Raw genomic sequence first — 26,722 nt, 5'->3', positions numbered from 1 at the left:
GGCTGGGTCGTGCATAGCGTTTTAAAAGACAAGGAGAGAGGCAGGACATAGAGCAATCTTTGAGTTTTTCATCCATGGAAACAACAAAGAGAAGCTCACTGTGCATGTTACAGGCTCATGTCAACAGCATTTTCAGCAGTACTGCTTGATATTACTGCAGAGAAATGGAGAACAGAGGAGGGACAACAAAAAGAATTAAAACGTGAAGTATGCACTCCCATATGACCTCAGAGAAACAATGACAATTAAATGGCCTGCAGCAGAGTCCCATGCTTCCTCTTCTGCACACTTTTCCTCTCTTTCTCCTTTTTTTGTGTACTTTGATGTACAAAATAGCCCCGATCCATAAACAGAACCATTACTTTCACTGGCTACCCACTATCCTTTCCTTGTCTCTCTCTTCCCCTTCTTTTCCCATCACCCTGTCCTCTCCCTCAAACATGCACACACATTTGCCATTCTCTCCAAAGCTACTTTCAAGGTATATTTTGCCACAGGCTTTTTAGTGGTCATGGGTAATATAGAAAGGAGTAGAACATTGTGGGCCATCTACTCCATTGTATCAGTCATTCTACCTTTTGTTAATCATTCTATCAGTCTGTCTAACAATGTAACAGAGAGCAATAGGGACATGGGATTTTGAATGTCAAGACAGCAAAATGGCCAGGAAAACTGTTTACCATTGGAAGAAATGTTTGGGTTTATACTTATCAAGTACCAAACAGATGTGCCATTGAGACAATGTGACAATAACAGCACTCTGACAGAGCAGACCTACCCCAACTCAAACATTTATCCCCAAGACTTCAACCACTGAACCTGTATCATATAGGATCCTAAACTCACTCAAGTCAAGTTCCATTCATATCCAAAATTATTAGTTTTCTTTTTTGGGGTGGTCTATCTATATATACAGCTGTGGTTGATTGATGCCATGACTAGGTTTTATTTAATTTAATTTATTATACTCATTATGGTCCTTAAAGGGAGATTAAGTGTATACTCTGCTTGATTTTGTTGTTTCACACTACACAGAAACTAGAAAAACTACTAATAAAAGAAATAATATGTCCAGTTTGATCTTGCGGGACATAAATGCATTTTCCAGATGCAATCTCGTAATGGATGTGAGGGGGGAATAATACTGGAAGATCCCATACAACCACAATTCTGTAAACAAACTGCTCCACTGAGATTTGACAGACTAAATATCTAAATATATCAAATGGGATTAAAAAAATAAATAAAACAATTTTCCCAAATGCACAATCTGAATTAGATCTGGATAAAACTTGGATTGACATTAAACATGTTGACCCTGCTTACTCTCATGTCTCTGTTTTTTTTTTCAGTTTGTGTTTTGTGTTTCAGTGCCTGGGTGAGCATCTGTCATGAATTGACAATCAGCTGCTTTTTAGGGGCAGCTGTGACAGCACGCAAGTGTCAGACTATTCACTTGCTCACCCCCGTGTGCTCGGTACTTGTGTATTCCTAGCTTGCCTTGTAGTTATCTTCGTATTGCTTCTTGTGTGCTGACTGTTTTCCTTTCCTCTGCACTCAACTAACAGTAAGCACAACAATTATCTCGGTCTTGTATTATAGTGTTTGACTTTTTGTATTTCTGTTTCAATGGTGTAGTTTTTTTGTGTGTATTTTTGTTTGTTTGTTTTTTTTTTGCTGTGGCTTCGACCACCCATCCTAGTATATTTATCGGTTCGTTCACTACTATTTAGGACCAAGCTTTTGTCATGTCACCTTTTGTTCGTTCTTTCCTTTTTTTCCACCCCTCACATTGTGTGAGCACTTTTTGTTGTGTACACATACAGTACTAGGTGCCCTTATGTTTAATAAACCCAGTCTTATACTTTGATCTTGAGTCTGCTGTTTGGGACCCTTAGTCACAGCTTACCCATTCATCACACTTATATAGAGAAAATTGTATTCAGAAAATTTGTTTAGGAATCAAAAAGTGACAGGGAGACAGAAAGTGACACAAACCAAATGAAAGAATACTAAAAAAAACCCAGAAATAAATACACTGTTTAAAATTTTAACAAAACATTATTTTGGGATTTGAAACGGTGGCACGACGACGGACTGGTTCTGCCTTAGAGTTCTGTTTTCCCGGGTTAAAATCCGGCCTTCCTGTGTGGAGTTTGCATGTTCTCCCCGTTTCTCCGGGCACTCCGGTTTCCCTCCACAGCCCAAAAACATGCATGGTAGGTTAATTGAAGACTCTAAATTGTCCATAGTTGTGAATGTGAGTGTGAATGGTTGTTTGTTTATGTGTTCTGCGATTGGCTGGCAACCAGTACAGGGTGTCACCCGCCTCTCATCCAAAGTCAGCTGAGACAGGCGCCAGCACACCCGCCACCTGAGTGAGAATAAGCACTCCGATGGATGGATGAATTTGAAACGCACATCAGCAACTAGAATTAGGCAGTATGATCTGCATCAGCTTGTATACTGTATACAGTACAATATGTGTGTGAGTAAAGTGTAAAAGCTAGGGGTGTACAATATAAATGGAATAATCGATAAGGTACAGATTTGGACTTAACCGACCAATCGCGATAACGTTTATTGATGATGTCATCATATCTGTTTCAGTATAAAAAATGGCTCATGCACATCTGCTCACGGAGCTGCCAGCACCACTTTTTATTTATTTATTTTTTTTTTAACCAGCTCTGACCTGAAAAAGACCAGTGCTTCCGTGTACATTACTAACTGCTTTAACAGCTGCTCAGAAAGGGAATGCTTGCTGCACCAGCAAGCTACAGTATGTGCTACGGCTAGAGAGCTAGCGGCTAAACACTGTCCTTTCACGGTGATGAGATGCTCCGCTGCTGCGACTTTGTGAATGTTGCAAGGGAGGCACTGGAGGGACACGAGGCACATTTGTCAGCTGCAAATGTGTACATGTAGCGGCGAGGATGGGTGAAGCAGTGTGGAAGTTCGGTAAGAGGGGGAAAAAAAGTCTGAGAGTTTGCGCTGGTCACTCCCTAATTCTCGCCTCTATGGTGGGTAGCAAGCAACATTATGTATACATCAATCCATCTATTTTCCGTACCGCTTATCCTTACAAGGGTGGCGGGCGTGCTGGAGCCTATCCCATCTATTTTCGGGCGAGAGGCGGGGTACACTCTGAACCGACCGCCAGCCATTCAGGGCACATAGAAACAAACAACCATTCTCACACACATTCACACCTATGGGCAATTTAGAGTCTTCAATCAACCTACCATGAATGTTTTTTGGATGTGGAAGGAAACCGGAGTACCCAGAGAAAACCCATGCAGGCACAGGGAGAATTATTTGAGAATAATATATAGCAATCAACAATATTGCTATATTAGTCATTCAAACTGCTCTAAGTGCTAGAGGACTGCATCTTTTTGCACAATTGTCAAAAAAATATATATATATAAATTTGTACTGAGATTACCAAGTAACTAGCAACCCTTTATTGCTCAGTGACTGTTTTTGTCAATGTCTTTATGTCTCAAAAAGTCAATTGACTGTCTGTTGTCGTACTAGAGCGGCTCCAATTACCGGAGACAAATTCCTCGTGTGTTTTTTGGACATACTTGGCAAATAAAGATGATTCTGATTCTGAGAAAACCCATGCAGGCACAGGGAGAACATTCAAACTCCACAAAGGCCAGATTTGAACCCGGTGTCCTCAGGACTGTGAGGCATATGTGCTAACCAGTTGTTCACCGTGCTGCCACTAAGTGTGTGTGTGTGTGTGTGTATATGTATATGTATGTATATATATATATATATATATGTATATATAAAACACAACGGTAGGTAATAAAATTCTTACTTTGCTAGTCTGCCTGCACTTAGACAAAGATAATATTAATATAAAAATTAAATAAGAACATATCTCATATCATATATTGCAAAACAAAATCATAAAATTATTCCTCTTACCATATTTAAAGTGTAAAGTGTAAGTAAATGCGATTGTTGTCAGTACATTTCCCCTTGTTAAGCTTAATTGCTGCGATCCAAATTTTTCGACGAGCTTCAGGTTTCTTTGGTATGCGGTAAAAGCTATTAAGATCAATCTGATCAATTCTGTATAAAAAGCTGATATCGCAACACAACACAGCACTACAAATATTATATTAGCGAAAACAACCCATTCCTAAATACTTCCATTATAATTTTTACACTGAAGCTTATATCGCGATATGTACGGTTACTGTGAAGAGATTCCATTCATACCATGATTGGAATTTTAATTAATATCGCCCAGCCCGATGTGAAGCTCATGTAAAATGATGCAGAGGTTGTCTTAAGTGCTTTAGAGCAAACTTACTGGTGGCACTTTTCATCCTGACAGAATGGAAGACAAAAAAAGTGTCATGGCAATTCTCAGTGCGATAATGGTTTCAGAACTCAACGTTCATACTTGTTTTATTGTGTCATTGTAGAGGGGAAAAGGTTGCGTGACATGAAGAATTTTGGTAAATAGAAGTTTTGTGTAAGATAGCACAGGTCTGTCTTGTGTAACAACATCACATAGCTCCTAAGGGCACTGTGGCACAAGTAGGATGTCGGCATCACTATAAATAGGGGTCTCTCTGTCTGTCTATTAGATCGCTAACGGATGCCAAAAATCACAGAATCATTCTTATTCTTTATGGATATATACAAGGGGTTGAAAACTCGGTATCCTCTGCAAAACTGGATACTCAACCGAAGCCGTAGAGATGGATGAAGAAAACTGCTGCATGCACCTGAAGATGGAAAATGTGCACTCACTGCCAACTCATGTCACAGCCTGCACACTTGCCCTAACTTTAGGAGCTTATTTACATGTTGTATATTAAAGAGAAATCCACTTGTCTCAAAAAGACCAACAAGAATAGCTTGAAAAAATACTTTCTGAGGATTGTCAACCCAAATTGTCTTGCAAACCCGATAAAAGGACATCAAAGATTATCAAAAACAATGAAAAAAATCTGACACCTTTATTATAGTTAGTTAGTTAGTTAGTTAGTTAGCTAGCAAGGAATGCAAATTTAAGTGATGACTGAATGCACCTTACACCACCGTTCCTGTCATACTTACTGTGTTTGCAAACTGTGCAGTGTAACAATAAAAGACCTGTAATCCACATGAGTGTGTGTGGTGTAAGCGAGAGTGTTGTGGAGTTGCATTTCGCCTTATTCAGTAGCGGCTCGTCACACATGCAACTCACAGCATCACTGTGAGCAGCACAACTCACTCTGCCTCCACAAATGATAGCTTCCTTTTATAATTTTCAAGAATTGCACATTGAATATTGCACTTTGACGTACATCATTAGGTTCCTACCTCAGTCTGGTTCCTACGTAAGATTGTGTATGTGTTTGCACATTAAGAACTACAGTCCGTTTTTTGTTTTAATTCCTTATAAAAACAACAACAACAATGTTCAAACAACAAGTTTTTCCTCATGTTTTTGAGACTGTAGGGTGAAAGCTGCAACTGCCTACTTGTGTGGACTGGATGGGTGCCAACAATGCAGAAATCCCAGTATTTTGAGGGGAATAGCTCGCAGCAACATACTGAGAACAAACTACAATACATTAGAATATAATAGAACTTTATTGTCACTGTCACAGGAGCAATGAAACTCAGTTAGGCATATCACTATTTGCAGCAAGGTAAAAAATAAAAATAAAAACCAAATTGTTAAAATGATTTGGAAGTCGGCGGCACGGTTACCGACTGGTTAGAGCGTCTGCCTCACAGTTCTGAGGAGCGGGGTTCAATCCCCGGCCCCGCCTGTGTGGAGTTTGCATGTTCTCCTTGTGCCTGTGTGGGTTTTCTCCGGGTACTCCGGTTTCCTCCCGCATCCCAAAAACTTGCGTGGTAGGTTAATTGACAACTCTAAATTGCCCGTAGGTGTGAATGTGAGTGCAAATGGTTGTTTGTTTATATGTGCCCTGCGATTGGCTGGCAACTAGTTCAGGGTGTACCCCGCCTCCTGCCCGATGATAGCTGGGATAGGCTCCAGCACGCCCGCAACCCTAGTGAGGAGAAGCGGCTCAGAAAATGGATGGATGGATGGATTTGGAAATCATTTTGAACCTATATTAAACTAAATACACAACAAAGACAATATATTTAATGTTCAAACTGATGAATGTTATTGTGGTGGAGTTTTTTATGCAAATATTCTCTCATTTTGAATTTAATGCCTGCAACGTGTTCTGCGGCACGGTGGACGACTGGTTAGAGCGTCTGCCTCACAGTTCTGAGGACAGGGCTTCAAAAGGGTGTACCCCGCCTCCTGCCCGATGATAGCTGGGATAGGCTCCAGCATGCCTGCGACCCTAGTAAGGAGAAGCAGCTCAGAAAATGGATGAATGGATGGATGGATGCAACGTGTTGCAAAGAAGCTGGTACAGGGGCAACAAAAGATTTGTTGAAATTTGAGGAATGCTCAAAAACACCTGTTTGGAACATTCCACAGGTGAACAGTTTCATTTGAAACAGGTGAGTGGCGATTGGGTGTAAAAGGAGCATCCCCGAAACGCTCAGTTGTTCATAAGCAAGAATGGGGTGAGGTTCACCACTTTGTGAACAAATGCGTGAGCAAATAGTCCAACAGTTTAAGAACAACATCTTCAACGTACATTTGCCAGGAATTCAGGGATTTCATAATTTACAGCCTATAATCATCAAAAGATTCTGAGAATCAGGAGAAATCTCTGCACATAAGTGGCAAGACCGAAGACCAACACTGAATGCCCATGACCTTTGATCCCTCAGGTAGCACTGCATCAAAAACCGGCATCATTGTGTAAGGCATATTGCCACGTAGGCTCAGGATCACTCAAAAAAAAAAAAGAATTTACCACACTTCGTCATTACATCTTGCATTGGGGTGTGTTAGTGCCCATGGCATTGGTAACCTGCACATCTGTGAAGGCACCATTAATGCCGAAAGGTACAAACAGGCTTTGGAGCGGCATACAGTATGATGCCATCCAAGTAATGTCTTTTTCAGAATCAGAATCAGAATCAGAATCAGAATAATCTTTATTTGCCAAGTATGTCCAAAACACACAAGGAATTTGTCTCCGGTAGTTGGAGCCGCTCTAGTACAACAGACAGTCAATTTACAGAACACTTTGGAGACATAAAGACATTGACAAAAAACAACAACAAACAACAATTGTGCAAAAAGATGCAGAGTCCTCAGTTCGAATGGCTAATATCGCAATAGTCCGGTGCAATGACCATTGTGCAAAGGGCACTGAGACTTCAAGGAGTGTATGCGTTTTAAAGTGACGAGTACTGCGATAATCTGGGACAATGGTTGTGCAAATGTTACAGATACTCCTCAATCAGTGTGCAAATGGAGCAGATGCTACTCTGGCATGAGTGGCCACTATATGCAAATAGTGCAGCACGGCGAGACAACTACAGTGAGTGCACGAGTAATACATAATACAGAAATGTGACAACGAACTCAAATCAAAAAATTGCCAGCTTGTTGTAATGGAATTGTAAGTTAGCTGTTCAAGAAGTTGATTGCAAGAGGGAAGAAGCTGTTGGAATGTCTACTAGTTCTAGTTTGCATTGATCGGTAGCGCCTACCTGAGGGAAGGAGCTGGAAGAGCTGGTGACCAGGGTGGGGAGGGTCCGAGAGGATTTTGCACGCCCTTGTCTTAGTTCTAGCAGCGTGCAAGTCCTCAAGGGTGGGTAGGGGGGTACCGACAATCCTTTCAGCAGTTTTGATTGTCCGTTGCAGTCGGAGTTTGTCCTTTTTTGTAGCAGCACCAAACCAGACTGTGATGGAAGAACACAGGACTGATTCGATGACCGCTGTGTAGAACTGTCTCAGCAGCTCCAGTGGCAGGCCATGCTTTCTCAGAAGCCGCAGGAAGTACATCCTCTGCTGGGCCTTTTTGAGGACGGAGTTGATGTTGGTCGCCCACTTCAGGTCCTGGGAGATTGTAATTCCCAGGAACTTGAAGGTCTCGACGGTTGACACAAGGCAGCTGGACAGCGTGAGGGGCAGCTGTGGCGAAGGATGCCTCCTGAAGTCCACGATCATCTCTACAGTCTTGAGCGTGTTCAGCTTCCAGGTTGTGTCGGCCGCACCACAGCTCCAGCCGCTCCGCTTCCTGTCGATATGCAGACTCGTCACCGTCCTTGATGAGGCCGATGACAGTGGTGTCATCTGCAAACTTCAGGAGTTTGACAGTCGGGTTCGCTGAGGTGCAGTCGTTCGTGTAGAGAGAGAAGAGCAGCGGAGAGAGGACACAACCTTGGGGCGCCCCAGTGCTGATGCTGCGTGTGGATGAGGTGGCCTCCCCCAGCCTGACCTGCTGTGTCCTGCCCGTCAGAAAGCTGTAAATCCACTGGCAGATGGCAGGTGAGACGCTGAGCTGGAGAAGGTTGGATGAAAGGAGTTCAGGGATGATGGTGTTGAACGCTGAGCTGAAGTCCACGAACAGGATCCTCGCGTAGGTCCCTGCACTGTCGAGGTGTTCTAGGATGAAGTGCAGTCCCATGTTGACTGCATCATCCGCAGATCTGTTCGCTTGGTAGGCAAACTGCAGGGGGTCCAGCAGGGGACCTGTGACACTCTTGAGGTGGTCCAGCACAAGACGTTCAAAGGACTTCATGACCACAGATGTCAAAGCGACAGGCCTGTAGTCATTCAGACCCGAGATTGCAGGTTTCTTGGGGACTGGGATGATGGTGGAGCGTTTGAAGCAGGATGGAACTTCGCACATTTCCAGTGATCTGTTGAAGATCTGAGTGAAGACTGGCGCGAGCTGGTCCGCGCAGACTTTGAGGCAGGATGGAGACATGTGGTCCGGGCCTGCCGCTTTGTTAATCTTTTGTTTTTTGAAGATGCGTCTCACATCCTGTTCATGGATGGTTAACGCAGAGGTCAGAGGTGTGATTGTGGTCGCGGGTGCGGCCGGGTTGGTGTGTGGTGTGAAACTGTCCTTTTTAAATCTGCAGTAGAAGGTATTCAAGTCGTTGGCTAATGTGCTATTGTTCTCAGCTTGGGGGGATCGTCGCTTGTAATTAGTCAGCGACTGGAATGCCTGCCAGACTGATTTAGAGTCGTTTGCGCTAAACTGTTTTTCCAACTTTGCTGTATAGATCCTCTTTGCAATGTTAATTTCTTTGGTCAGCTGGTTTCTAGCTCGATTATACAGGGCCCTGTCCCCGCTCTGATATGCGTCCTCCTTAACTTGGCGAAGCTGCTTAAGTTTAGCAGTGAACCACGGCATATTGTTGTTGAATGTGCGAAATGATTTTGTTGGAACACAGACCTCTTCACAGAAACTGATATAGGATGTGACAGTGTCCGTATATTCATCCAGGCTGCCAGCTGAATTTTCAAAGACACTCCAGTCTGTGCAGTCTAAGCAGCTTTGAAGTTCCATCTTGGCTTCATTTGTCCACTTTTTGACTGTTTTCACTGTAGGCTTCGCACATTTAAGTTCTTGCCTGTACGTCGGTATTAAGTGAATTAAGCAGTGATCAGACGAGCCCAAGGCTGCACGAGGTATAGCACGGTATGCGTTTTTTACCGTGGTGTAGCAGTGGTCTAAAGTATTATTTTCCATGGTAGGACAGTCGATGTGCTGCTTGTATTTAGGGAGTTCGTGGTTGAGTTTAGCTTTGTTAAAGTCCCCGAGAATAATGAGGGGTGAGTCGGGGTGTTTTTTTTCAATTTCGTTGACTTGATCGGCGAGCGTTAGCAATGCGGCGTTCGTGTTAGCTTGAGGCGGAATATAGACGCCAGCGAGAATGAATGATGCGAACTCACGTGGGGAGTAGAATGGTTTACAGTTAACGAATAGCGACTCCAAATGCGGGCTGCAGTGTGTGCTGAGCACCGTGACGTCCGTACACCATTTTTCGTTGATATAGAGGCATATCCCGCCGCCCTTTGTTTTCCCCGATGATTCCATGTCGCGGTCCGCTCGATGAATATGGAAACCGGGAAGCATAACAGCGCCATCGGGTACAGCGTTGCAAAGCCAGGTCTCCGTGAAGCACATGGCCGCGGAACGTCCGAAGTCTTTACTGGTCTTTAACAGAAGATGAAGCTCGTCCATTCAGGGACGTCCCTACTTATTTCAGAAAGACAGTGCCAAGCCACATTCTGTACATGTGACAACAGCTTTTACTATGACTTCGTAGCAAAAGAGTACAAGTACTAAACTGGCCTGCCAGCAGTCCAAACCTGTCTCCCCTTAAAAATGTGGCGCATTATGAAAAGCAAAATACGACAACGGAGAACTCGGACTATTGAGCAACCTAAGTTGTAAATCAAGCAAGAATGGGAAAAAATTCCACCTAAAAAGCTTCACCAACTAGTGTTTTCAGTTGCCAAACGCTAAGTGAGTGTGGTTAAAAGGAAAGGTGATGTAACGCAGTGGCAAACTTGTACCTGTCCCACCTTTTTGGGAACGTGTTGCAGGCATCGAATTCAAAATGAGTGAATATTTGCAAAAAGCAATATCAGTTTGAACATTAAACTTGTCTTTGAAGTGCATTTAATTGAATATAGTTTGAAAAGGTTATTGTATTGTTTTACATTTACATTTCACGCAATGTCCAAACTTGATTGAAATTGGCATTTGTAGTTCATTTTTGACACGTTGAACTTAGTTAAACATGTTTCATGATGAACAATGAACTGAACTAGTTCATTTTAAAATTTGTGAACTTTTAACTACTTAGTGCAGAAAATAAACTTCATCAACACTGTGGATTGTTATTGCTATAGGTTGAGCCGAAGAGCCTGGGAGATTAAATTTAAATGCAACATACAGTTGCAACTGTAAGCAACTGTAAGTGAACATTTCGTTCACAAGAACGAATCTATTTAGTGAACGACATGAACTGAATCAGTTTATGAAATTATTTGTTCTTTTAGCTTAGCCGCCGCCCACCACCGTGAGGCGAGCGAGTTGCCTGAGAAAGGAAACGGAACTGCTATAGCGTTCTGTCACTCACTTCTGAATCTTCGGCGAATGACCAATGAGCAGCCAGCGTCAGGCAGCGACGTGCAGGTGACGGAGGGACATAAGTGAACTGAACGTACTGGAGAACTGAAGAACTGAAGATCTGAAGATCTAAAGAGTGATTAGTTCAGGGGAGGGACTTAAGTGAACTGAATTTACTGGTGTACTGAGGAACTGAAGAACTGAAGAGTGACTCGTTCGTTGAACTTATCGTTCGCGATCTGTTAGACACGAATGATTTTAACCGCAAGTCCTGACGTCCTCACGGGGATAGCTTTCACTAGCAGCCATTTCAAGCACATGAAAACAAGCACACATTTAAAGTAAATGTAAATGAATGAAATGTATATATGTACACATACATATCATTCCCTCTGCGTTCTAATGCTATTATTAAAGCTTTTTTATTTAATAATAATAATAATAATAATATAATACATTCAACTTATATAGCGCTTCTCAAGACATTCAACGGTGCTTTCCACTTATCAGATGACAATAACAGTAAGGCGAGTGAGCAGAAAGCCCGGCTGGCGGGGGCTGGTGTCAGCGATCCTGTCCACCGTGGTGGAATGCAGAAAAGTCACGCCGGCTGGCGAGAGCCTAGCTGGACGTCAGGGGACGCGGAAGGATGGTCTGTAGCTGAGCTCGCTGCACGCATGTTAACGACTCACAACCTAAGCCGGATGTTCGAGAGCTTGCTGAGAGAGAGATAGGTAGGTGATCATTTAGCTTATTTTCTTTTTGTTTTTCTTTAATCTCCTAGCCTCTACTAGTTTACAACATGTGACAGCAACGCATAGTCCTTTTGTGAACTTGTTGAGTGAACGTGAACCTCAGGGATGGATCATTAACTGAATGAGGAAGCACTTGAATGATTTGTGAAAAAGAACTGAACGATTCGGTGAATGAATCTTTTGAACAAATCTTTTTAAACAACTGATTCGAAGGATTCAGTACACATAAAAGAACTGCCGCATCACTAGTATGCCCAAAACAGGGCCTGAAAGATGCAGACACAAGTTCCAAGGCAAATTCATTAGTATGTGACCTGTCAAAAAAAAAGAGAAAAGTGTGCACGGGTATGGAAAATCTAACATCATGCATCCCACATGTCCAGTTTCACTTAATATCAAAAGTTAATTATGGAATAGATTTTACACTTCGTGTATGACTTTGTTATTGTGTTGTCTGTTCTTTTTAATAATGATACTCGTCATGCCTTTAAATCACCCTCAGGGATAAATAAAGTAGATTCATTGACTGATCGATTGAGATGGATCTGATGCAAAATAACATTGGCCTTCTTGTGGCATCTACTTTTAAATCCAACCTTTTTTTTTTTTTTTTTTTTTTATAAAACTTCCTCTACATTACTCCCTGTTGAACTCACTGTGTTCACTGCAGCACTGACCTCCTGCCACTCGCTGCGTTTACTTTTATTTCGTGTGGCACTTCTAAAGCCACTAAACAACACTCCCTTCCTCGCCTCTACCGCCCCGATAAGCATGTCGACTTCTGTCTCTGAGAAATGTCTTTTTTCCCTGAATTGTTTCTGTCGTCGCCATAATTCACCCTTCACAATACATTAGTCAGCGTGTGTCATTTATAATCATGAACTGATTTTGCTGCGGGATCCACATGCACACTTTCCTAAGTGAACTATGACTTATGAAGGAAAATTCCCTGCAGGTGTGCGTACGCAAAATTTCCCTACAGGTGTGCATATGCACGGTTTGATGGGTCTTGTTTTTTTGGGTCGTATGCAATTTTCAGCTTTTGTGCGAGTGTGCTTCACACTCTGATGAGTCAGGCCCCAGTTTCACTTAAAATAAAACATTGTAAGCTATACTGATTTTGCACATTGTGATTTCATGTTATGTTTTGTCGGTCCTTTTTTAATGACGCAAATCATGCCTTTTGATGTGCCCATTGGGTATAAATAACATTACGCCACCACACTGGAAATTTGTATTATTTTTTTAAAGTTATGAAGGCAAATTCCCTACAGGTGCGCCCATGTGTGGACGGTTTGATAGTTCTTTTTTTTGGGTCGTACGCCATTTTCAGCTTTTGTGCGTTCAGACACTTTTAGTAAGAATCCTACGCACTCTTTGATAAGTGAGGCCCCAGACATATAGTATGCCTAGAGTGGGAAGTAGTTACCTTTCCTGTGGCCTACCTAAAATGTTCTGTGTGGGAACTCGTTACCTCTGTACCATACCAAATGTTCTGTAATATAAAAGCCTGAATACAGTAAATGTACCATTATCTCTTTTGTCAGATGAAAATAAGAAGGACAGAGCTGATCGTTCCTGCTATGAATCATTTTATTAATTTATTTCTTCCATAAATGCTAATTTATTCCATTAATGCTTTTTAGCTATAATCCGCCCCTACCTTGATTTATACTAATTCTTGGCAACTAAATGAGTGCAAGCAATTATTATTAAAAGAAGATAAAACATAATGCTGTGATGGTTGTCAATCATTTTAATTGTCCTATTTTTACAGCAACGCAATAGTGAAAACCTTTCCGAGTGCCTTTAAACCATCATTCCTACAGACTGTTTTCTTTGGAAACCCTTAGTTTTCCTCTGGATGCACAAAGGAGCATCAATGGCAAATTTAAATCAGGCAGTAACGCAGGTAGGAAAGCTACTTGACATTTCTTTGATGGTGACTTATACAGAACAGAGCCTTTGTGTTGAATTATGTGCGTATGTTTGCTATGCCTGATAACTTTCAGCTTAGTGTGTGGTTGAATATACAGTATGTAAAAGATTCTAAATTAAAGTTGGGGTGATGTTCAGCAAATTGGACATATAAATGGTCACATTTTCTGAACTTGTCGGAATATGTCACGCAGAACAAAATTAAACTGGATCTCAGCATCTGTAAATGCAATCTAATTTCACAGTTTCAAGCTCTATGTAGGATATGACCTCCAATTTGTCATTGCATGAAAACAAGCTTGAAATAGGAAGGGAAATAATGGTGTGTGATTTGACACAGATTGCATGCACCTGTTTTAAGATGTCATTCATTTGGGTATTCTGGTACCTAATTTTGTACCATCTATTAAAGTTTTTCTTCCTCCATCCCTCCTTTTTTATATCAATTGTCCTTATCAAATCTTTCCTCTTTTAAATATATATATTTTTCAGCCATAAAATATTGATATGCTCTATCTATTGGCTAAATGGCAGGAATACTGTACTGCACTGGGAAAAAAAGGTTTGGGCAATCCTATGCGTAACACATCTGTAATTTCTGATTCATTAGAAAATGGCACAACACTTTATTACGATTTCAAGCAACTAGTAGAGACAGATGCAACTTAATAAAATGAATAGCTCTGATTCTTTTACCTGGTACTCTCACACATTAGCTTGGCCAGTTGTTGCAAGGCAGAATTCGTTGAGCATGAATAATTTTGTGCCTCAAATACCAACGACACCCACTAGCCTGTTTGAATGGCAATGTAGGTTACTTCCTGACAAGGAAGTCACATGGGGAAAAAAACAGCACAACAATTCTGACAAGACCAGTTTACGTGCACACACATAAACATTATTTTTTTGCAGTTTAATATCCGCTCAGTATAAAAAAGAGCAGTATCTGGCCCTAAAAGCAGACTTTCCACTGGTACATTATATCATACTGACAGTAAAATGCATTATAATATACAAGTGTCGGTCAAGTTCACAGCCAAACTGAAATTTAAAGCAATATATATAAAGATAATGCATGGAAAATGACAAATCAAAATCACGATTATGAATTAATTTTAAGAGTAGGAAAATATGTAGCACATTACATTTCAGTTGCAAGTGGGTATCAACAAACTCAAATCAACAAATCAAGTCAATGCAACAATTGGCACTGAACAGTGCAATTTGTAGAGGATACTGTATTTGTTACTGTCTGGACTTCAACAAAATGAGTCACCAGAAAGTTTCATTTCACTCATTGGCCTTCATGTCACATATGTAAGGTCACCGATGCTGGCTTGGCAAATTGATATGGATGAGTAATGGGATGGTGCCCGCATCCGGACAATGTGGGAAGGTGAGGGGCTGTTGCCAAGCCCCACTCCCCATTGACCTCTCCTTCCCGTGCACTCAGCATGTTTCTCTGTCACCAATGGGTCATTCTCTCCAGAGATGACATTAGACAACCAATTTGATTCTTTCTCAAGGCTGTTAAATGGCAATGTGTGAAGGGACTTGTTCAAGAAAAGATATGAAATGTGCAAGAAATTATCACATTAAAAGCTCACAGGCCATCCAATGTCACCAAACCTAGAAAACCATGTCATCTCACATTCCAGAAGTGCTAGCTTTTTTTTTCTCTCTCTCGTCTTTTATATTTGGATCCCACTCTGGGGCAGGCAGACACAAAAAGGGGCATTGTAACACAGTGCTGATTCAAGGTTTTAGCCCAGCAAATCTTGGGCAAGGAACTAAGAGCAAAAAGCAGGCTATTTTGCAGTTTTGCTCCCATCTGCCAATTTCTTCCTGGGGCTTTCAGAGTCAATCAAAGAGCTACCAGAATGCTCACACCAGTCTTTTAATTATTCATGGTAATTCTATGCCACTACACACTCCCTCTCCATGAGTGTCGCCTCCCTCGAGCGAGGTGTGCTGTGATGTGTTTACGTGTACTGAAAAAGAAATACAGTATATACAGTGCCTGAAATAAGTATTTAACATGTCACCATTTTTCTCACTAAATATACTTCCAAAGGTGCTATTGACCTGAAAATTTCACCAGATGTTGGGAACACCGTAAGTAATCCATACATACAAAGAAAGTAGAACAAATAAGATCAGAAATTAAGTTTTGTGTAAAAATGTGACATGACACAGGGAAAAAAATATTGAACGCATGAAGAAAGTGAGGTACAAAAAGGCATGGAAAGCCAAGACAACACTTAAAATCTATCAATAATCAAACAGCAATACATCCCCTTGTCAGTGCAAATGAATATCAGCTGGTTCAGTCCGAATTGATGGGCCACAAAAAGGTTTCATTGCCAACGTGTGTGTCAAGACACATCTCATGATGGATACGAGCAGAGAGCTGTCTCAAGTCCATCGCAAACTAATTGTTGTAAAACATAACAATGGCATTGGTTACAGGAGCATATCTAAGTTTCTGAACGTTCCGGTGAGCACGGTACCGAGACATTCTTGAGAAAAATCTGCTGCCATCTACGAGGATGATAAAAATAAAACAAGGGTGGACATTTCATCAGGATAATGATCCAAAACATACAGCCAAGGAAACTCTCAATTGGTTTCGAAGAAAAAAAAATAAAGCTACTAGAATGGCCCAGCCAGTCACCTGACTTGAATCCAATTAAAAATCTACTGAAAGAACTGAACCTCAATGTCCATAAAAGAAGCCCACGGAAACTTCAAGATTTGAAGACTGCTTGTCTTGTGGGTCAAAATCACACCAGAACAATGCATGCGACTAGTTTCTCCATACAGGAGGCATCTTAAAGGTGTCATTGCAAACTGAGCTTAGTTGTTCTACTTTCTTTTTTATGTATGGATTACTTGGGTTGTTCACAACCTCTGGGCAAATTCTCATGTCAATAGCACCTTTGGAAATATATTTAATGAGAAAAAGGTGACGTGTAAATACTTATTTCAGGCGCTGTGTGTGTGTGTATATATATATATATATATATATATATATATGGAAGAAAATGCATTAATTCTTTATAAAAACGGGTTCACGTACAGTGCTCGTCACTGATGGTGTAGTGGTACACTCGCCTGACTGGTGCAGGCAGCGTGGGTTCAGTTCCCACTCAGTGACGGTGTGAAAGTGAGTGCGAATGGTTGTCCGTCTCTATGTGCCCTGCGACTGACTGGCGACCAGTTCAGGGTGTAGTCCGCCATTCGCCCGAAGTCAGCTGGGATAGGCTCCAGCGCCCCGCGACCCTAACCAGGATAAGCGGTGTTGAAAATGGATGGATGGGTTCACGTACAGTATCTGGGCTGTGCCACTCTGGCTGCTTTTTCAGGGTCATCTGGCTTGCACTTCTGTGGGAAGCTCATCTAATAAACATTTGGTCCCATCATGAAACACAATTTTTTGCCCTTTTAATCTTTTCACTGGACATCTCACATACTTGCATCCTGCTTTTGCAAGCCTAAGCATTTGCAATATCATTTCCCCACTATTTATAGCATTCCATTTTAATCTCATACCTCTTTTAGGACAACTAAAACAAATATGTGAGTTTATATGCCTTTTGAAATAGTTCACAATTCACAGCACAGTCAAGATCACCAGCCTGGTGTTGAAAAGCTTGTCTATCATCATACCTACAGGGGGATTGGATAAAAATAGAGCAGGGTTTTTCTGAGAGAATATGCATTTTATCCCAAGAACTAATTAGCCAGAGAGGGGGCAACCTTTTGTCTTTCTGGGCTGTCTGTCAACCTGCCAAAGACCACTGACAGCGCAAGGCACAGTAGATGTCAAGTTCAGCCTTTTGTGTGTGTAAGAAAAGCCCATTACTAGGATGTGTGGACAGGAGAATGGGAGCAGCTTAGTGGAAACAAAATGAGCTCAGCAGCACTAAAAGCTTAAACTATAATGACCAGCAAAGTGAAAAGAAATGAAGGAGGGTTGTACAGGAGTTGAGGGAAGTGACGGCAAGAGGCGTCAATCTCAGGGAAGGTGCCACTGCCATTAGTGTCTTTGCTGTCTCTGGTAGAAGGAAGTAGTTCTATTTTATTGGTTAGCAGGTGTCGAGAAATGGGACACTTCCTCTGCGACTTGTCTTCACAAGCCTTGTCGAATATATATTTTTAAAGCATTTTCAAAAACAGCTGTTTCTTTCCCCCCTCCCTCAAAAAGCACAGAAAGGGTACGAAATAAACCCGGGATCGATGCAGTGAATTTCTAAGGGAGGGTGTGTCAGGGATGAAAGAACAACATTTAATAAAGGATTCTTATGGAACTGCTTGCACCAGTTTTTCACAATGGGATGGCTAAGTTGTTCATGATTTGCCAAACCCCCACCAGCAAAATAGGATGCTGCGATTTCATAAATTAGCTCAATGATTCATTTTTATCCAAGTTACAACGACATAATTAATGAATTAAAGCTGCAACAACAGTGTTTGTTTTTGTTGTCATCGAAAGAAGAAACAATTCTCACCACTCACACTTCTTAGTTCAATATATTCATCAGCTAGCATTTTGACATTAAGGCTTCTATTTATACATGAATCTGCTGTGAATGGATTTAGTGGATATGTATTTGCAGATCTAAAATTATCTTTAATCATCATAGTTCTTCATATATTAGGAGATGACATTTGAAAATTAAGGGTTGAAAAAAGAACTTTTCCACACCCCTTCATACTTTGTCACAATCAGATGTGGGTAGCAAGGCACTACATTTACTTAAGTAACATTTTGGATAAATACTTTTTACTTTTACTCGGGTATTTATGTTAAGAAGAAATGGTACTTTTACTCCGTTACAATGATCTACAGTACATACCGCTCGCTAGTTTTATTGATCAATTATTGCTTATTTATAATTTTATTTTCCCGTGCGATCTGTTTCGACTAAGATTTCGCATTGGGAATTGTTTGCTCCAATACAATGTAACCGCGAGTGACATTTCACTCTAGTTCACCAATTAAACGACACAAAACAGTCACATGACCGCACACAATATCTTCTATTGTGCGTCACTGGCATAGGTATAAATACTAGATACGCAAGCCCGGCTAATCCATGTGATTATGTGGTGGCCATGTTGGGAAGGTCGTCCTTCCCATAAAAGGCAATGGCGCGGAACTATATTTACATTTCAGATGGCAAAAACAACAGCTTTCGTGCATTGTATTATTTGCCTGGCACTGTTTGCGAAAACGTGGATATTACCGCACACTTCTAAGTTTGTGGTAAGTTTCAGATGTTTTTGTTGTTGTTTTGGATGTGCATATTTGCCAACAGCCCTATTTTATGGTCAAAACTGTAAAACATGCATCTTTTGGGGTATATGCTCACACATATACACGCACCACACGCCACACACTCACACACATTCACATTTTATTTATTCATTCATTCATCTTCTGTACCGCTTATCCTCACTATGGTCGCGGGTGTGCTGGCGCCTATCCCAGCTGACTCTGGGCAAAAGGCTGGGTACACCCTGAACTGGTCGCCAGCCAATCACAGGGCACATATAAACAAACAAAAAGAGAAAAAAGCAAAAATGTAATAATGGATCTTATTACATTTAATACATTGTTTTTCTAAACAATAATATGTCCTTTTATCAGGATGCTAAAAACACAAACACGTTTGCAAACATTACACTTAACAAGTAAGCCTAGTAAGCTAAGGCCGCAAGGAGGGTATTCCGATTTAGAGTCCTTTAAATAACAGTGAAAGACACACTTGGCCTCTGGTCTAATGTTTATTACCGGCAAGATCAAGAGACACATAATACTCTGCATTCACAGCATGTCTCCTCTATCCTCACTGTGCTGGTGATAAATGGGCAATAGTAGAGCAGTGCTCACCTCTGAGAACTCTTGCCTTACCCTTGCGAGTGTCCTGTTAAGCATTCGGGCTGATGGCAAACTGCAAAGCTGATGCCTCAAACAAGATAAAAAGATTACATTTTACTCTAATAACCATATGTTTTTAGTGCTTTCTACATGAGTGATTCTGGAGTGTAACAAGATCATTTTACAGAAGACTTTTAATGTGTTTCTCAATTTGTGATGTCAGTGGTTTTTATGGTTTCAGGTTTGGGTTTTTGCTGCACTGGGCTGCCAGGAAGCAAGCAACTTCAGTGAGTAATGTGGGAAGATGATGTGTAGCACCACTGCATTGTTGGTAAACACTGCATTAGGATGCATATCAAAACTAACCAGACGCCCAAAGACATACATACTTTCCTACTGATGTCTTCTTACTTTGCACTCTAACTATGGAAAATTGATTAAGTACAACTTTGGAGAACGAAATATTTGCCGAGACTATGCCCTAGACTAATTGCATGCAATCATGCACATATTCTGTTTTAACTTAGATGGGGTATGATTCTGAGAAATGCCCAAGTGTCAGCTATGAAACTCACATTTACATTAGTTAGAACAGTCTCAGCATGGTAGAGAACAAACACTCAAAAACACCCCGAATGGCTATTTTATTATTAAAAACAACAACAAAGTACTGTATGTCTTGGGAGTGTTGGGGGGTCACACAGAGCCTTTAGAGAATAACAACAGAGGGAGCACAAAGCAGCAAGGGAAATAAAGTTAATTCTGTGATGGCGGTAGGATTGCCGATTTCCGTTTTTAAAAAACAAACAAAACAAAACAAAAACAGCTGGCTTACCAAGTATTCGCTTCACAATTCAATTTTGACTCACTGTGATGTAGCTGTCATCATTTCAAAGAAAGTGGATGCAAAGGGAATTGGGTGCATGTACCATGTCTTTTACTGGTGTCCAGAGATGGATGTGGGACCTTTATTTCAATCTACAATGGAAGAATCCATTCACTGGGAGATATTCAATAGATTCTAGCATGTGGAAATGCGAGGAAAAAGCAAAATACCCTCTGCCTTTAAAAACACTGATTACATCCTGACTGAAAATTGCAGACACATTTTTATTGTCATTTCAATATTTGTCATCGAATGCCTCATTCTTCTCAGAGGGCACAAAACGGAAAATACACAAAAAAGTAAAACAAACAAAATAAACACTTTATTTATAACAGGTTAGCCTTAGTGGAGGTTTGCACTCTACTGAGAGCCTTTCTAGATAGGAATGTGAAATGTAAATAAAGTGGGATATATTCATCCATCCATCCATTTTCTGAGCCGCTTCTCCTCACTAGGGTCGCAGGCGTGCTGGAGCCTATCCCAGCTATCATCAGGCAGGAGGCGGGATACACCCTGAACTGGTTGCCAGCCAATCGCAGGGCACATAGAAACAAACAACCATTCGCACTCACATTCACAGCTACGGGCAATTTAGAGTCTTCAATTAACCTGCATGCATTTTTTTGGGATGTGGGAGGAAACCGGAGTGCCTGGAGAAAACCCACGCAGGCACAGGGAGAACATACAAACTCCACACAGGCGGGGCCGGGGATTGAACCCCGGTCCTCGGAACTGTGAGGCAGACGCTCTAACCGTGCCGCTGGGATATGTTGAATGAACTTAAATAAAATGTATTTTACACCTATCTCTTGATGATAATGCAATGCAAAAAAAAACCCATCCATCCATCCATCCATTTTCTTATTTAGGGTTGTGAGGAACTGGAGCCTTCCCGGCTAACTTCGGGTGAAATGCAAACCACACCCTTGACTGGTCGCCAGTCAATGACAGAGCACATACAGTATAGAGTGACACTGTCACTGAGTTGGACCTGAACTGACACTGTTTGTCAGTCAAAGTGAACCACTACACTGTCAGTGACAGTCATAGAAAATAACATTAATTTGATCTGATATGAGTATCTCTTCAAAGAAAAAAGCTTGTATATGGTTGAGTGATGGTATGTTTTAAGTAAAAAAAAAAAAAAAAAAAAGAAAGTTGACTTCACTCCCTTATTAGTATGAAATATTTGAGAAAGGAAACATCATGACATCATGGTGCTGTGGTGCAGATAGAGGTGTGAGTGGTAGGTAATGTGGTCTCTAACAGTTTTCGTCAAACGTTGTTTAGTCAGGTTGGAGAAGATGGGCATACATGCTACTTTGTGGGGGAGTCTTTAAAATAGAGAACGCTACACAATTCCACCATCAGTAAGTGAACATGTACTGACAACCTGTCAGCCTGAAAGGCTTTTATTGCTACATTTAGCCTCTGGGCAGAACATCAGCCATATTCAGTGGTGATGTACTTACAGGTCTCTAGATTGCTTCAGTATTGAAAATGCACATTACTGACAAAAAATACTACAAAGAATTCAAATACTTCCTAAAGCTCCAGTGACACCACTTTGACTGTTTATTGCCTATCGGCATAAAAATCACAGTGCTTTGCTCTAAGCTATCTTTGAGGTGTTTTTTTCCCTGTTTTTTTCTGTTTGATTGAATAGGGTTTATCTAAACTATTATGATTAATCTGATTCTGAATCTGATTATTATTATTATTATTATTATTATTATTATTATTATTATTATCATTATCATTATCATCATCATCATTATCATCATTGGGTTCACTGTCCTGCACACCAATCTGATTGCATATATAATAAATACAATTAAAACATTTTATTTAAACTGCCTTGATGGAAATATGGCATTTGTTGCCTGTCCCCACTTCCTAAAATTAGACTTTACCATGAAATATAAAAATTTAAGTCTTTTAGAATTGTTTTACATATTAAAAACAACAACAACAACAATTTTGTTTAAATTCCCATTTAAGTCATGTCCCTGGTTTCACACTCCAGCCATCCATTTTCCATCCCACTTATCCCCATGAGGGTCACGGGCGTGCTGGAGCCTATCCCAGCTATCTTTGGACGAGAGGCGGGGTACACCCTGAACTGGTTGGCAGCCAACTGCAGGGCACATATAGACAAACAACCATTCGCACTCACATTCACACCTACGGACAAAATAGAGATTTCCTTTAACCTACCATGCATGTTTTTGAGATGTGGGAGGAAACCGGAGTACCCAGAGAAAACCCACACAGGTACAGGGAGAACATGCTAACTCCACACAGGTGAGGCCGGGATTTGAACCCTGACCCTCAGAACTGTGAGGCAGATGTGCTAACCAGTCGACTGCCGTGCTGCCAGGTTCACACTCAATCATCTTAACCTAACACATTACCCACCCTCTGAAAAATGAGTCACATGGTCCACAGGAAGTTGCATCATTCAGATCCTCTGGAAGGCCATCAAAAAATTGTAATTTTAATTGTAAATGGTCTCAACGTTCAGTAACATTTCGAATTGTAAGCCTTTTTTTGTTACCAGTCCTCCTTTTAAAATAAATTTAATAATAGTTGAACAGTTTTCATTAGCTTCTGATTTCAAAACTAGTTATCCACCAGTTTATTTATTTATAGTAATATAAAGTGATTGTACATTTACAGTACGGCTTCAACTATTGATTTTATTTAGTGATTAATCAATGAATGGGATTATTTATGAAGAAGGAGTCCTATCGGGCCTTTTCGGCCTGTGGGACTCCTGAGGCAGCTGATGGGTACCGGCTGGCCAAGCGGAATGCAGCTCTGGTGGTCGCTGAAGCAAAAACCCGGGCATGGGAGGAGTTCGGTGAGGCCATGGAGAAAGACTTCCGGACGGCTTCGAGGAAATTCTGGTCCACCATCCGACGTCTTAGGAGAGGAAAGCAGTGCACCACCAACACTGTGTATAGTGGGGATGGGGCGCTGCTGACCTCGACTCGGGACGTTGTGAGTCGGTGGGGAGAATACTTCGAAGACCTCCTCAATTCCACCGACACGCCTTCCCATGGGGAAGCAGAGTGTGGGTTCTCTGAGGCGGGCTCTCCTATCTCTGGGTTTGAGGTCACCGAGGTAGTTAAAAAGCTCCTCGGTGGCAGGGCCCCGGGGGTGGATGAGATTCGCCCGGAGTTCCTAAAGGCTCTGGATGTTGTGGGGCTGTCCTGGTTGACACGCCTCTGCAACATCGCGTGGACATCGGGGACAGTGCCTCTGGATTGGCAGACTGGGGTGGTGGTCCCCCTTTTTAAGAAGACCGGAGGGTGTGTTCCAACTACAGGGGGATCACACTGCTCAGCCTCCCTGGTAAGGTCTATTCAGGGGTGCTGGAGAGGAGGGTCCGTCGGGAAGTCGAATCTCAGATTCAGGAGGAGCAGTGTGGTTTTCGTCCTGGCCGTGGAACAGTGGACCAGCTCTACACCCTCGGCAGGGTCCTCGAGGGTGCATGGGAGTTCGCCCAACCAGTCTACATGTGTTTTGTGGACTTGGAGAAGGCGTTCGACCGTGTCCCTCGGGGAGTCCTGTGGAGAGTGCTTCGGGAGTATGGGGTACCGAACCCCCTGATACGGGCTGTTCGGTCCCTGTACGACCGGAGTCAGAGTTTGGTTCGCATATCCGGCAGTAAGTCGGACTCGTTCCCGGTGAGGGTTGGACTCCGCCAAGGCTGCCCTTTGTCGCCGATTCTGTTCATAACTTTTATGGACAGAATTTCTAGGCGCAGCCGTGGCGTAGAGGGGGTCCGGTTTGGTGGCCTCAGTATTGCATCTCTGCTTTTTGCAGATGATGTGGTTCTGTTGGCTTCATCAAGCCAACTCTCATTGGAGCAGTTCGCAGCCGAGTGTGAAGCGGCTGGGATGAGAATCAGCACCTCCAAATCTGAGACCATGGTCCTCAGTCGGGAAAGGGTGGCATGCCATCTCCAGGTCGGGGATGAGATCCTGCCCCAAGTGGAGGAATTCAAGTATCTTGGGGTCTTGTTCACGAGTGAGGGAAGAATGGAACGGGAGATCGACAGGCGGATCGGTGCAGCGTCTGCAGTGATGCGGACTTTGTATCGGTCCGTTGTGGTAAAGAAAGAGCTAAGCCGAAAGGCGAAGCTCTCAATTTACCGGTCGATCTTCGTTCCTACCCTCACCTATGGTCATGAGCTGTGGGTCGTGACCGAAAGAACAAGATCCCGGATACAAGCGGCCTAAATGAGTTTCCTCCGCAGGGTGTCCGGGCTCTCCCTTTGAGATAGGGTGAGAAGCTCGGTCATCCGGGAGGATCTCAGAGTAGAGCCGCTACTCCTCCGCATTGAGAGGAGCCAGATGAGGTGGCTGGGGCATCTGATTCGGATGCCTCCCGGACGCCTCCCTGGTGAGGTGTTCCGGGCATGTCCCACCGGGAGGAGACCCCGGGGACGACCCAGGACGCGCTGGAGAGACTACATCCTTCGGCTGGCCTGGGAACGCCTCGGGATCCCCCCGGAAGAGCTGGATGAAGTGGCTGGGGAGAGGGTAGTCTGGGCGTCCCTGCTGAAGCTACTGCCCCCGCGACCCGACCCGGATAAGCGGTAGAGAATGGATGGATGGATGGATGGGATTATTTTTGTACCATCATTTTAAGCAACTGCAACATTATGCAGTATGGGAAAACAGCAAAATAAATACTGCACTTATGTAAATATTGATTCAACTGAAATATTGATTATTATTTATTTTATTATCTAACATAAGTTAAATAAAAAATGCACATAAATAAAAACAGTTCTATAAGATTAAATGCAATTGTATTGTACTTAAGTCAAATACAACTGAACTGTACTGAAAAATGGGTAAAAAAAACGTTTTAGCCTGGGACTGGAAAAATACTGTATCAAGTGCATCTTACAAAACCCTAGGAATGTTGTATATAGTATGTATATTATTTATTCTAGCAAAGGCTCAGATGTGGTTTTATTTGACATACAGCAAAGAAAAATTGAGAAAGCGAAGTCTGCAACATTGGATATCTTGGACAGCAAGCCATATCAGCCAGTTGTCTGCCATTTAAAGACTTAGCAATGTGATTTCCTCAAGCAAAACAGAGAAAGATGATCAAATGCAGAGCATCGCAAAGGCTTCCCCTACATCACTCTCACTAATGCATGTCTTGAGTGTCAAATGCTATTAGACTATTCCAACCCAGGCACCCTCTAAAGGTACATCGGATAGTCATGTACAAACCATTACAACTGAATGCACGTGAACACATGAAACCTTCTCATATTTAATATACTTACAGGGTCAACCTGAAAACTTGATTTATGAAAATCAATAGGATGTTTTTAAATGCACAGTGCTCACAGATAGATACAAGTGAGAGACACAAACAAGTACACAAAAATACACATGTACACACAAACACACGTCTATCTGTCAGCATTTCCTAGCAAATACACTGTCTCTGCAGCTCCATCTTTATCTTTTGGATCAGAACTAGTGATTTCCTCTATATGGCCGAAAGCCTTTGAACTACTATCTATACAACAAATTTTTTTTTTCAACCTCCTTCCCTTTCTCAAGTCCTTGTTTATTTATTTATTTTTTATTTCTCTGGCAAACAGCAGGATTAGTCAGAAGCAGAAGCTCCACTATCAGCTCAAGATGTGCTCTTCCATCCTGCTGCTCTGCTCTGATAAAGGGGTCTCCTCGGCGAGTGACTCAGGTGCAATACAGTAATTCTTTTATTTTTTTGCTGGAGCACAGTCTTGCATGTCAATACCTGCCAATGGTCACACAGACAAACTCTTGCTACTTGAAATTATATTCTATTGTATTGTGCATTGCAAAAATTTCAACAGGGGGTCTCAAAACAATTCCATTGTTTTAGCTGGCATTTATACTGCTGAAAGCCATAGGAATTATCTACATTTAAAGCTTTACAAACTAAATCTATTCTCTTCCTATGTGCCACATTTACATCATATTTAATCTATGTTTTTGCTGTAGTTTAGATTTAGAGATTTTTTTTTGTTTAAATGTGTTTGTGTTTTTGGGAAGATGTATACAAGTATGTCACTGACATGCTGGCGTATTTTGATGACATCAGAAACAATAGGATAAGTTCACACTGCAGGGCATGATGCACAATTTGGATTTTTTGTTAAATCTGATCTTTTTAAATAGTCATTCACATGACAAAAACAAATGTTCTACTGTGAACGGAATACGTCCGTGAAGTGACACGCATGCGC

At 41.8% G+C, this 26,722-nt stretch overlaps 1 protein-coding gene and 1 long non-coding RNA gene across 7 annotated transcripts in view; one reads left to right on the top strand and one right to left on the bottom strand.

The window, feature by feature from the left end:
• LOC133472183 (protocadherin-9) overlaps positions 1 to 26,722 on the bottom strand; it is a 254,796-nt gene that overhangs the window by 96,235 nt on the left and 131,839 nt on the right. The gene's annotated exons all lie outside the window — the stretch shown is intronic.
• LOC133472204 (uncharacterized) lies at positions 1,190 to 26,204 on the top strand. Its single transcript, XR_009786637.1, has 4 exons — positions 1,190 to 1,567; positions 11,502 to 11,725; positions 19,810 to 19,855; positions 26,093 to 26,204. It is a non-coding gene; the product is annotated as an uncharacterized LOC133472204 (long non-coding RNA).

Source organism: Phyllopteryx taeniolatus, chromosome 2, assembly GCF_024500385.1.
Source record: "Phyllopteryx taeniolatus isolate TA_2022b chromosome 2, UOR_Ptae_1.2, whole genome shotgun sequence".
NCBI lineage: Eukaryota > Metazoa > Chordata > Actinopteri > Syngnathiformes > Syngnathidae > Phyllopteryx > Phyllopteryx taeniolatus.
This window is presented reverse-complemented; position numbering and strand designations above follow the sequence as displayed.